Below are 14,044 nucleotides of genomic sequence, written 5' to 3'. Positions count from 1 at the left end.
ACTATATTTAAATTTAAATTATTTTGTTAAAATAATAAAAATTAAATTTCGTTATTTATCCCTTATCGTCGACACCACCAGTAGTATTGCCGCTACTGTTACAGTTGTTGGTGACAATTGGCGCATGACGAATCAAAGGTTGCTAATCTGTCCAACTGGCCAAATTCCAGCCTTCGATAATCGTCATAAAGATGTCACATGTAGGGGTGATCAAAAGCGATTAACCGAATCGGTTAACAGCTTTTTTAACCGAACTGGTTTTTCGGTTCGAAAAAATTTCTAAACCGAAACCGAACCGGTTTGGAGGGAAAATCAGTTTTTTGGTTAACCCAAAAACCGATTAACCGGTTTTCCATTTTTTTTATAAAACTTTTATTTTTATTTTTTCCTAAATTAAATTGTAAATATAAATAATACATATCCAAATAAAAATTAAACATTCATACATATCTATTGACCACTATCAACAATACATTAAAAATATTATTATTATTTTTTATTTAATATATATATTTGTAAAACCGGTTTTGGTTAACCGCTTTTTATTTTTTCCCGAACCGATAACTGAACCGAAAATTCGGTTTTTTGAATTTTTCAAACCATTTTTTTGGTCAACCGGTTTTCTAGTTCGGTTATCAGTTCGGGTCGGTTTTTGCATTTTTTTTTTTTAACGCCCCTAGTCACATGCGATGGTTGTCGATCACCTAATTCCTAATCCAAAAACCAAACATGGCTTAAGGGGTTGAAGAACTAGTAGCCCATCATCAAAATTTAAGCCGTTAAGAGTTCGTAAATATTACCAAATTCTTCTCTTACCATCTATTTTTACAACTAAAACTTAATGGTAGGGAAATTTTTATTATTTCTGAAATCTTATGGGGGTTTTTGTTAATTTATCATGCTTAGGGGGATTGATGTAATTAGCCCAACCAATAAATGACAATTATTGTCCTCAAAATTTTCAAAAAACATTTTTAAGAAAACCAAAGTACAAAAAATTTGCGTTAAATTTCCTACTAAAAAATTAAAGAAGCAAAAAACATAACAAATTTTGGAAAAAAACAACTAAAAGCCTGCCAAATTCAAAAGAAAAATTTTAAATTACATTTTTGGGTTTTTTATTTTTATTAAATATCATATGTTTTTTATTTGCATTTTTGGTGTTAATTTAAAAAAAAATTGAGATCTTAAAGCTTTTTTCTTAATTTTATAAAATCTTATTTTTAAGGTTGATATGTCATTGCATATGTCAAATTTTAGTTTTTAAAGAGAATAGCTAAGGGTAGAAGAGGTGCTTGTATAATTTTTTTTTTTGTTTTTTGATAAACTAATCCTCAAGGTCCAGGTAAGTCACAAATGTTGTAATCAGCTAACTTTGTGGGACTTGAACACAAAATATCTTGGTAACCCACCAAATTGGTTAAAGTCTTACCATCCGACTATAAGTAGGGGTGTGTAAAACCGGATATCCAATCCGGTTTTACACTGTTCTGATTTGATTCGGTTATTCAGATTAGGATAAAATCTAATCCGAATCCTATCCAGATTTCATGTGATCCGGTTTTGATTCGATTCGATTCGAATTTCTGGATCAGAAAACCATATATCCGCATTATATCCAAATTTCAATAAAAGCATGATTAAAATCAAATAATTTTGCATTCTTTTTATATAAGTTTCATCCATTATATAATCCAATTACATTGAATTAAATTAAGTTACAAAATTGCTTCTTTAAATCCCAAAGCAATAATAATTGACGTTACACAACATATTATGAAAAAATATAAAAAAAAAACAAAATTATAATAAAAAAAGAAACATAAATTTGAATAATAAAATGATATTTTAAAAGTTTATAGATGAGAAAATGTTATTAATCAATTATTTGAGTGAAAAAAAAAAAAAGTCAGTTTACTCTAACTGTAACCCCCCAACCTACTGCTCACCGTCGGCAAGTCCCCATCACTATCCTTGTAGTCATCGATTGAGGCCTCCATCCCATCATTTTTTTTTTCATTCCCTCTAGTTGCTAGCATATTGTTTTGCTCACTGTGAAGTGATGGACCTAGAAATTTATGTGAGAGGGGACACAACAAAAATTTTAATATTCAAATAAAATTGCATATAATATAACATAATATTTTCTTTATTGATGCTATAAAAATATCATATAAAAAAAATTATTTTAAATTGTTTTAATAAATTTTAACATATCAATAATTAATTAAATGTGAAAAGTAAGAAATAAAATAATTAATTAATTAATTAATTAATTAAAATTAAATTAGATAAAGTAATTCAAGTTTTTAACAAGATTTTATTCCCATTGTGATAGTAGTTTTATGAAATAAAATAAAAATTAGAAGAAAAATTAGTTTACGATATATAAATTAATAATTGAAAGTAAAGAACAAATGGTATCCTGAATGGTGAAATAAAGAAAAAATATTAAGGGAATTAAATATTTAGAGGGGGTATTATGTAACCAATCAAGATTGTTAACCGGCTATTCGGTTTTCAAATTTTAGGGGGGCCTTTCGTACGGACAAAAAATCAGACATTGATTTTTCCGTTTGTACATAGAGATAGAGGTAGAGGCGTAGAGCATTATTCTTTTACATAAACTTTGTTTTTCATAACTTCATGTTTTATTTGTTGTTTCCAACGTTAACTACATGTTTTCCTTGTTTGGAACGGCATCTAATTTTTTTTTGCAGTCGAATTACATTTTTCCACCCTATCTTTTCGTAAAATCACTTTTTCACCCTAAGCATTACAATAAAAATTAAAAGAAAAATATTAAATAGATTACGAGGGTATTTAGAAATTATTATGTATTATTAATAATTTTCATTAAGGTTAAAAAAAAAAAAAATGAAGGATACTGAAGGTTAAAAATCTACCTAGGCTATGACTTTAAAAAAAGAATGACCATATATAAGTCCTACCCACCTTATTTGTAAACCCCATATATAGTTGAAATTATTTTTAAATATTAACTCATAAATATTATATACATATAAATATTTTCAAAATTGTCCTATTCTATATTGCTTTTTTGTAAAACTCAACTACATTAGTTGTTATATTATCATTTTAAAAGAGTTGTATCAACAAAAACTGAGAAAAAGGAGGAGAATGAGAGAAATAAAACCCCGTTTTAAATATAAAACAAAAAAAATTTAAATTCATTTACCCTTTTTTTTCTTTTCTTATTTTTTTCTTCGCTCTCCTAAAACAAAAATTTTAATTTCACATCAAGATTTTAAATACAATATTGTAAACATGAACCAGTTATTGATATATTTGAAACAAACTCTTCGAAATGAACAAAATAAATAGTAATTTGAACATGCGTTTATTAGTTGTGTAGGTGGTAAATTTCATATTTTTAATTTTTTTGTTTTGTGTTTCCACAAAAAAACATCCTGAATGCATTTCATTTTTAAAATTTTCATATATAGTTTTGAAACAAACATGTGAGACGCATTGTCATTTATCATATTTTCTAATAATATTCAATATTCTAATTATATTCTGAAAAACGGATAACAAAAACACAAAATTCATAAAGGAACATACTCTTCCTGTTCTATTCTAAACCATGGCTATTCTCAAAGATGCATAATAGGTGAGGAGGGATGCATAATAGGTGGGGAGGGATGCGAAGTCAGTGTCACTTTCTATAGTTTGGAATCGCACAACTACAATTAAATTAAAAAAAAAAAAAAAAATTCTCCAAGCTAGGTCCATGAATGCTCTTCACTTTTAAAGATTACATCCTACAAGATCAATCATTATATGTATATACATATGTATATATTTTTCTAATCTCTCTTTAAAACATATGGTCACTTAAAGATTTTGATTAATTAACCAACCCCGGGGTGATTGAGTGGTTTGATAAGGACTCTTGGGTGTATTACTCAAGAGGTTCTAAGTTCGAGTCCCTCCTCGATTGCTAATAGGGGTGGCCATTGGAGTTCTTACCGAGTCGATAGTTTCACGGTCTTAGGGGATTAGTTGAGGTGCGCGTAAACTAGCTCGAACAACTTCTGTCATTAAAAAAAAAAAAAAAAAAAAAATTTGGTTAATTGAAATAAAGTGATAAAAGAGCATAATAATTTTATTCATGAACACAAGTTAGGGTGTAATTATAAGTTTAAATTATATTCATAATTAAAAAAAAATAATGAGGTTTATAAGGAGATTTAACATGGCTTAAATAACACAACTCTTTAACAAGAGAATAGAAGTGATGTTAGGGGTAATACTACACTTACAATATAATCTCATAAATTTTCTCTCACAATCCTAACGTGATAGCTCACAAATGGGTCTCGCTTGCTTGCACTGGATCATGTCTGCCCAATTGCAAGCATGTCGGGGTTGTGAGAGAAAATTTGTAAGATTGAGTGGTACATACTAATATCCCCATTAGTTAGTACACCTCATTTAACTTTAAATATTTTTGTACCCCATTTAATATAGTACAAAAAATAAAAAATAACAAATACCCTTAAAATATTTGGTAGTCTTTTCTTTACACTCGCTTCCAAAATGATTAGTCCAAACTTAGTTTTCTGACACAAATAGAATTACCTATTAAGGATCATATAATGTTTTATTATAGGGAAATATTATATTAACGGAAAGAAAGATCACCTTAAAAATTACTGAGAATTTATAGAAAATGTGTTTGGTTGGTTCGAATAAATTGGTAAATAATATGTTTGTTGGGAGAATAAATGGGTGGGTATGTTACATAGATTACTAAATTGCCCTTCCTTTTAAATATTAATATAATAGTATTTTTTATTATTATTTTTTGAATCATTTCTTGGAATCCCCTACATTTGAAATTTTGTTAAAACACCCTAGTCATATAAAACTTTAATTTGTAGCAAAATCACCCCCACCCACCCCAAGCCGCAGCCAGCCACCACCACTAACAGTTGACGAAATAGCGCACGACTGGCCGTATAGGCTGGTCGTGCTCCGGCAAAGCCGAAAATGGCTATGGATCACAAATCCATAGCCGAAAAACAGCCAGATCTATGGCCATTTCACAACCAGATTTGTGGTCATTTCACGACCATAAAAATGCCAGATCTGGCCGTTTCTAGCCATGGATCTATGATCCATGGCCGGAAAAGGCCTTACCGGCTCATGACCGGTCGGATCCCGTCGGTCGTACACCATTACAACGACTGACACCGGAAGTCGACGGTGGTGAGTCACCGTCGGCAATGGTCTTGGGTGGCTAGGGGTATTTTGTTAACTTTTAAATTTTTTTGTGGTGTGGTGTTTTAGCTGATTTCTCAAATGTTGGGGGGTTGGGTAATTGTTATTTGATAGACATTTGAGGGCAATTGTTTCTGAAATAGTTTTTAATTAAGGGCAAAATGGGTAGAGAAATCAGATTACCCTAGTAATGTTTTAATAACACCCCTTAGCAAAGTAATAAGATTACAACCACCCCCCCCCCCCCCCCCCACCCCCCTCCTTCCTCTCTCACATTACCAACAATAAACACTATGGGGGCGTTTGGATCATATAATATTTTATTATAGGGGGATATTATATTAACGGAATAAAAGATTACCTTGAAGATTACTGAGAATGTTTAGAAAATTTGTTTGGTTGGTTTGAATAAATTGGTGAATAATATGTTTGGTTGAGAGGATAAATTGGTGGGTATGTTATGTAGATTATTAAATTGCTCACATTTTTAAATATTAATATAACAATATTTTTTATTATGTTTTTTTGAATTATTTCTTTTAGCCCCCTACTTTTCAGATTTAGCAAAAACACCCTGGCAACTAAAAACGTTTTAAACCTAAAAAAAACACCCCTACCCACCCCAAGCCATTACCTACAGCCAGCCACCACCGTTGGCGGCCACTAGTAGTGCCACAAATCTGACCGTGACTCTGGCAATGCCATAGATTTGGCCGTTTCACAGCCACATCTTTGGCCATGAAATGACCATAAATCTAGTTGTTTCACGGCCAAAGATGTGGTTGTGAAACACCGATTGTTTCATGGCCAGATATGTGGCCATTTCATAGCCACATCTTTGGCCATGAAACAGCCAAATCAGGCCTTCTTTGACCATGAATATGTGATCCATGGTCGGAAAAAACCTCATCGGTGCACGACCTGTCATATAAGACTAGTTGTACGCCATTATGACGATTTTTGGCAGCCTCCGGCTACAGTCAATGGTGACTAGCGATGGTGGCTAGTTATGGGTATAATGACATTTCTGTAAATAATGACAATAACAAGGGCAATGTCGTTCGAAAAATTTAAAAAGTGAGGACAAAAGAGTCTGCATGAGTGACTTGGGTGTTTTGCAAATGTTAAACAAATATAAGGCTAATTTGGACCAAATGCTCAACTGTTTAAGGGCAACATGGGAAACAAAATTGTATTACCAGGGGTAAGTTTTAATAACAGCGCCCCCCCCCCCCCCCCCCCCCCGCCCCACAAAGGTATTAAGATTCCCGACAATATACCCCCCAAATGCTATTGTTTGTCATAAAATATTCCATAAATAATTTTTTACAGACCAACCAAACAACATCGTCTGCTCAATTTAAAAAACATTATCCTAGTTATCTAATATTAACCTCATCCAAACGACCCCTATTTGCAATAAAAGATTATCGTAATATTTTATTACTTGCAAACCAAACACCGGAATCTTGCAAAATAAACAAAAATTACCCTTGTTAATTTGTTATCTTATATACCCCCGATCCAAACGGCCTATTGTGTTTTGTTCTTTGCTTTTTCACTCTGCATTTTCCGCTATGCATAATCTTATGGTTTAATTCATTGAAGATACATGTCCAATTTTTTATGGGTTTAATATTCTAATTTTTTTTTTTTTTTTTAACTTTTCCCTTAGGGTACTTTTAGATGGATAATAATATTACGGTTTAGACTTTCCCATTACAAATTTGAAATCCAACATAAGATTCATTTATCGCAACTTTAAACATATAGATATAATCGTCTAGATAAGGGATTAAAAATAGTGTATTTAATTATTGAGATGAGTAATTAAAACTTGTCAAAACCTGTAATTTTATTTATAGTAATTTTCTTCAAGATTAAATTTCTCAAAAGTGAAAAAAGAAAGAAAGTGGGGACTATTGAAAAAAAATAAATAAATAAAGGCTAAAAATCACAACCCTAATACTAGATGAGCGCGATGCAGGTTCATTCAACGTGCTAAACACAATAGACCAATATATTTTGGGAGGGAGATGTGTTTTAACAACCATATAATTTATGGGTATCCACAAAACTAAGTACACCATGTTTATATTTTAAAATATGAGTAAACGGCTTTTCCCCCCTGTTTGCCTTAATGACACTTTTTCACCCAAAAAGTTTCAAAATACCACTTTTCCATCTAAAGTTAATATTCCGTTATTACTCAAAATCGATTTTGGCAAATTTCGGTGACGAAAATTCTCTCAGTCACCACCATTTGAACCGTAGGTCTCCTTTCTACAAAACCCCTCTCACTTCACACCTGATTTCTCACCGATTATCGGTCACTGCAAAGTTAGGTTTTCCTATTCTTAACTGATTTTTGGCGACAAATATTTAATCAGTTTCAACTATTCGATCCACCAACCTTCACTCTACAAAACACCTCTTACTTAGCTCCTTGTAACTCACGGAATGCCAGCTATGAAAGTGAAGTTTATTTTGGTAGACTTGGCAAAACGGGTCTCGACCCGTGGGTTGGACCGTACCCAGGTAAATAATATAGGGTACGGGTCCAATTTGTTAAACCCGTTTTTTTAGACCCGTACCCGTACCTGGCCCAAAAACAAACGGTTTATACGGGTGAACCCTCGAGCACTTGCGGGCACCCGTATTTGCAGAAATGAACTTTTTATTTTTTTTGAATCCCTAATTTTTTCACGCCTTCGCCATTCACGCACAGATGCACTCACGCCTCTCACTCTCTCAGTCTCATCTCATCTCAGTCATCTTTGATCTCTCACATCTCTGATCGCTCACTCTCATCTCATCTCTGATTTCTCACTCTCAGATTCTCAGCAACCTTATCGCGGCCGCATCTCAATCTCTCGTCATTCTTCTTCGTTTGAAGTTCAACTGAATCAACTCCCTATCTCGGTGTCTCCATCTTCTTCGTCACTCGTCGGCTGGTAATGAATCCCTAACCCCTAATTTTGTGTGTTTGTTTTTGTTTTTTTTACAGATTTTGTGTTTTCTTTTTTGTTTGAATGGTTAATATTTTGTATTTTAATTTTTGTTTGTGAGATTAACATTGTTTACACTTATATTGTTGTCTGGTTAAGCTTTCCCTATACGTAGATCTGTAGAGTTGTTTGGGTTGAGTGTGTTTGTGTTTGGGTGAAATCATGGCCAATAACGTGGGTCTATCTCCCCTTACAATGAAAGATCAATGAAGAGCAGGTTCTTGTTTGCTTGATTTCGAAAGGGTGAGTCTTGTGTTAAATGAAATTTAATCCTTTCTTTTATATATATATATAAAATTTAATCCTTTCTTTTAGTTTCCTCTGCTTCAATGCTTTGCCTTAAGCTTTCCCTTTTTCATCCACAAAATCCCAAATGAAAATTTAACTATAGAAACTCTTAAGTACTAATAGGAAATTTGTAACTGGATCTTTAATATTTATTGTTGTTCCAATACCAAAAAAACTCGCAGCTTCTGGAAACTTAATCGAGTCAGCAATCCAGACTGTCCTTATAGACATTGCACTTGGGAAAAATAATGCTGTCGTTGGTGCTAAGATTGCCGCACCTCTTTCCCAGATCAGACAACATTGTAGTTAAGCTAAACTGCTTATGCTTTTTTGATTTATTTATGATAGTTCAATAAAATATATATTGTAAAATTATATAGAGAAAAAAACAAGCTCTTCTTGGTAAAATTGTCAATAGATTCGTATGTTGCTTTGACATTGCCCGTGAGTCATGAGAAATTGCCATCGGATTATTCTGGATTTTCATTATATTATTAATACTTCGTAGTAATAATATATGTTGTAGTGATTTGATTGATAGTGTGTACTTGTGCAGTTTTGCTCTATTTCTCTACAAGAAGGAATTAGGGATTGAGAGAACGCAAAAATAGACTTGCTTTTGTTCTAGCTTTCCTGGTTCTGATCTTTGGGAGGTATTGTCGAGATAGTATCGTAGGCTATAAAATACTGGGATCCCACACATATTTCTTTAATTCTGATTTTTGTTTTTCTTTCGGATAGACCAAATCGACCATTAATATTGATGTAGATATTGAACTCCTGAAAAAAACTTTCAGCCTGTTTTGCTCTCATGATTTATATGCTTGGTTAGAGAACTTGTATTTACCATTTTTAGGTATGATTATATAAAAAATAATCAACAAGTAATGTGATTATTATTGTACTCTAAATCCTAGGAATTTAGGATGCTTGTGAGATATAATATCATTCTATGTGATTGAACTAGGACCCTTTTGAAACAGTCGTACTATGATCATCGATCTCTCGCTGGTTGTCCCTAGATTCCATTATTTGGAAGCGTATTCATAACTTGTTGTACCAATTTATCTTGACACATTATTAATAAGTCTTTTGACATTGATCAACTTATTAATGGATTGGTAAGAGTATTATTCCAATAGATAACTATTTATGTTGTTTATTAAATATCTTAATTTGATAGTTTACTTCTATCTACATGAATGATCTATCTCAACTCGGGAGGAAAAACTAGTAGTGGACATAAAATAATCTATTCGGGTTTTATTAAGTTCTTGATGTTATTTATACTTTCTTTTTAAGAAGAAACAAACAATATTGTTTCTTTAAGATATTACAAGAGAGTAAACGTTTACAAACGTTAAGATCCAATGGTAATATATGTTTAGAAAAAGTGGAAACTTTACAAGACACTAAAAGGCATCAAAGATTAAAATATATATGACTGAAAATTGGAACCAATGCTGTTAAATTTGGTGTGCATGGCCATGGGTCTTCACATCTAAAATTAGTTGGTGTTTCTTGATATCACCAATTTTATAAGGATTTCAATTATATTGTCCTAATAATTAAAATACAGATGTTATTCATTAAAGTTTGGGTTAATTTCATTCAGGAGAGATTGTTAACTCTTAAGCTTCTCGTAATTTAAAAAAATATTAAATATCCTCTTAAATTATTATAAATTCATTTTTAAAAAGAAAACTTTATAAATAAATAGATGGAGATGGATGAATAAAGTACTCATTTAAGTTTGACAAAACCCTTATATTAAAAAAGAGTAATTTGTCAAAAATGAATATGGGAATTGTTATGTGGAGAATTATAAGCAATGATTGAAGAAGAAGGGGGGGGGGCATGTGGACTGGTAAGTGGACCTAATTTTAATGAATAGAAAGCCAACATGTAACATGTATGTTGATTGTTGGGATCAAATGTGAAGCTCGCCTGCCATTAGGTTTATCATTAAATTAAATTACAAAAGAATTGAAAAAATTTAGTTGTAGTGACCATAAAATGACGGTGGGTCCCTACTGACACATAAATGCAATTATAATTGTATTTGTTCTTTTATTTTTTATTTTTTTATTTTAATTTATTCTCATAATCAATCCCCTTGATCGTTTCGTAAAGCAAATGCATGAAATGTTAAATGTTAAATCTTACTAATGCAATTATAATTTGCAAAAGCTTTTTCAAGCTTACAAGGCTAAATGTTGTAAAGAAGTTCCTGCCTCACCTTCAATTGTTTCTCCTGTGACTAGTTCTACTTCTAGTAAGCGTATAGATCATTTTCTGTAAGTCACTATACTTTTAGTTTTATATTCTTATGATAAATAAACATTGTTTATTGTTTATTTTAATTTTTGACACTTATTGTTTAAATGATGCGGATTTTGACAGCTATGAGAGTGTTTTTATTTCCACTAAGAAATCCATTAGATCTTTATTAGGAAGAAATAGGTTTGATCGCGTCAAATAAGAATTGGATATCCTCGATCATTGGAAGAACAATCGTGATCGTTATCCAATACTACCATGATGGCTCGTGTATCATGGCAATACCAATACATTCGTAGCCTCGGAGTCCGCTTGTAGTATTGCAGTAAAGTACCAACAATATCGAAGCTCACTTCGACAAAAAATGCAGAATCTTTGATATGCACTCGAACTTGGCTATATGGATATGAGTTTGAGTAACATGTTAACATAATATCTTATATTTTATTTACATTTATTAATATTTGTAGCTGATCTTTTTTTGTAGATGATAGGTGAAAGATGATCGGATGATGATCTTGATGTGCCATTGACTGATCTCGGAGTGGAATCAAGAGACTCTATCACGCCCACTGTGGGATGAACATTTGCTGTCCTAAGAATGTTTTTTGTGAATATTGGATTATGTATTTGTTTATTTTAAGGGTATTTATAGTTTATTGACTTATTTGTTTGTTATATGTAATTGTGTTTAGTGATTCTGTATTTGTTTATTTTGGTTGGTATTTGTAGTTTTGTATTATATGTTATTGTTTGTTTTGTTTTTTGTTTATTTGGTTCATATTTGTTTATATTCTTAATTGAATTGAATTTAAAGTAGTTGATTTAGGGGGTGTAAATGTAAAATTAAAACTGTAGGAATTTTGGGGGTGTAATTGTCATAATTGAAAACTGTTAGGGGTAAAACGTAAAACCTAAAATCTGGAAGAGAGAAAACGGTCCACCCGCGGGTCCCCCTGTACCCGTATAGGGTAGGCACGTCCAAAATATTGGACCCGTATAGATCGACCCGTATAAGGACCCGTTCCCGTTTGACCCGCCCGTACCCGGCCCACCCCCCGTTTTGCTAAGTCTATATTTTGGGTATTAATGGGATATACGTTCGGGGGGGGGGGGAGAGATATTTTGAAACTTTTTGGGTGAGAAAGTGTCATTAAGGTAAACCTTGGGTGGGAAAAGTCATTACTCTTTAAAATCTCTCTTATGCTAATGAAAACCAAATATATATACTGTAGTAACATTTGAGAGTAAAAACAATTGAGATTATTGGTAGTCTTTTAGAATTATCACAAAAAACAATATAAAATATTACAGTGATTGGATTATAATTGGAAAAGTAAATAAAAGTGGACTTCAAATGGGTCGGATTGTCTTTACTTCAAAAATCAGTAAAATCAATCATGTAATCATAAGAATTATTGATGATTGCAGAATGATACGATTGATATGTTTATATTATTTGCACCTAACCTATTATTTTATGCATATAACAAGTTAACAACGTACATGAATTCTTGAAAAAATAAAAAAAATTATATATATAGAAATAGATTGTAATTTTTTCATTATAATATTATATTGTAATCCCATCAGAATGCCGACACATTCTTGAAATACCTCGTAGCTGACGAGGCCATCACCATCTAAATCGGCCTCTCTTATCATTTGTTCAGCTTCTTCAACCGTAATTTCTCTCCCAGATTCATCATCACATTTCAGCTGCACAGCCAAATTTAAAGAGATCAAATTAGTGAAGATTCATTGATTGAATCACTCGAACTTTCTAAGTCAAATTTAGTAGTTGGGAAAGATCACATCACAGAGGCATTCCGGCAAGAGCCAACACTTTTATATTTGATTTCATACGTTACATAAAATCAGCAATTAACAGTAAAGAGCATGATGAAGGTGAGCCCTAATACCGTTAAGAAGTTGTATTGCTAATTTAATTTTTTTACTTACCTCATTAGCTGATATATATCCGTCTTGATCTCTGTCAAATACTTTAAAAGCTTCTTTTAGCTCTTCTGCAACATTACCTGGAAGAAAAAATATATCATTTTTGAGTTCGAATGATCAATTCTGAAACCCTAAGCCTAATTGAGAAGACAAGTGTATGATACTACCTACCTTCATCTTTCTTCCCTGATATTCAAGAACTCTTCGATATCTATATTCCCGTTCCATCAAAATCAACTTCACTAATCACTCTCGAACTTCCTGCTTTGTAGGATTTCCTTCCAGTGATTGGATCACTGCTGCAAGCTCTTCCATCGTGATAAAACCTACATCAAATTATTATAACCAAACCAAGTTTAATTTAGACGTCACAAAATTTAATACCGTAATGAATTTTGAGATAAAACCCAGTTCTCTGATTCAACCAAACATGTATAAAGATAATAAATAAGCAGACAATTTATATATAAGTTAAATAATGGAAGAAGACACACCATCTGAGTCTTTGTCAATCATACAAAAGGCCTCCTGGAACTCAGCATTTGCTGTTCTGTCAGTGAATCTGCCATATCTGCTGGTTTTATTTTAATTGAGACTCAGAAGCGGAGAGTGGGGGAAATTTGAAAGAATATAGTGCAGGTCTCGGAGAAAACAATTATAAAGACAAAGAAACGGGGGAGTACACAATTCTTTATTATTATATGAAATAGTCTGACGCGGTTGAGAGGCGAAATTCCATATTCAAAGTCTTCCAGAATTTTCTTTCAGTCTTATATTAACGCTGTTTGGAGGAATTTCCAATTTCATATACCCTACTTTAGGTTTGTACGGGAATCTCAAAAGTTAAAGAGGTCAACTGGAGCTTGAATTTTCTTCTGAAAATGGCTATCCAGACCCCACAAATTACCAACTCCAGTCAAGCATGGGAACCAAAGAAAAACACTCTTGGTAGCCGTTTCTTTTAGCGCGTTTTAGTTTTTTTCATTTCCATTTACCAAACAAAACCTTTCACAGGATTCAGCTTCGAAATTATCGTGAATGAATAAAATCTGATGAACACATCAAAGTATTCTGTAACATAAATATTAAACTCTGTATTTATGTCAATTAACTCTTTTGGTGTCTTTTACTGCTTTAAGCGATACTAGAAAATGAAATAATTTAATAATAAATTCCCTATATTGCCACTCCTAAACACTAACCAATATTAATGATATTAACCATGCAATGTTTGGTGACATGATAAAAACTTTTAGATGTAT

The 14,044-nt window shown here is 32.1% G+C and overlaps 1 pseudogene; it reads right to left on the bottom strand.

Annotated features, from left to right (window-relative positions):
* Positions 1 to 12,278: 12,278 nt before the first annotated feature.
* On the bottom strand, positions 12,279 to 13,351 carry LOC116145829 (annotated as a pseudogene).
* Positions 13,352 to 14,044: the final 693 nt, after the last annotated feature.

This window comes from Pistacia vera, unplaced genomic scaffold (assembly GCF_008641045.1).
Source record: "Pistacia vera cultivar Batoury unplaced genomic scaffold, PisVer_v2 Contig468, whole genome shotgun sequence".
Taxonomy (NCBI): domain Eukaryota; kingdom Viridiplantae; phylum Streptophyta; class Magnoliopsida; order Sapindales; family Anacardiaceae; genus Pistacia; species Pistacia vera.
Note: the sequence above shows the minus strand (reverse complement) of the source record. Positions and strands in the feature narration are given on the sequence as shown.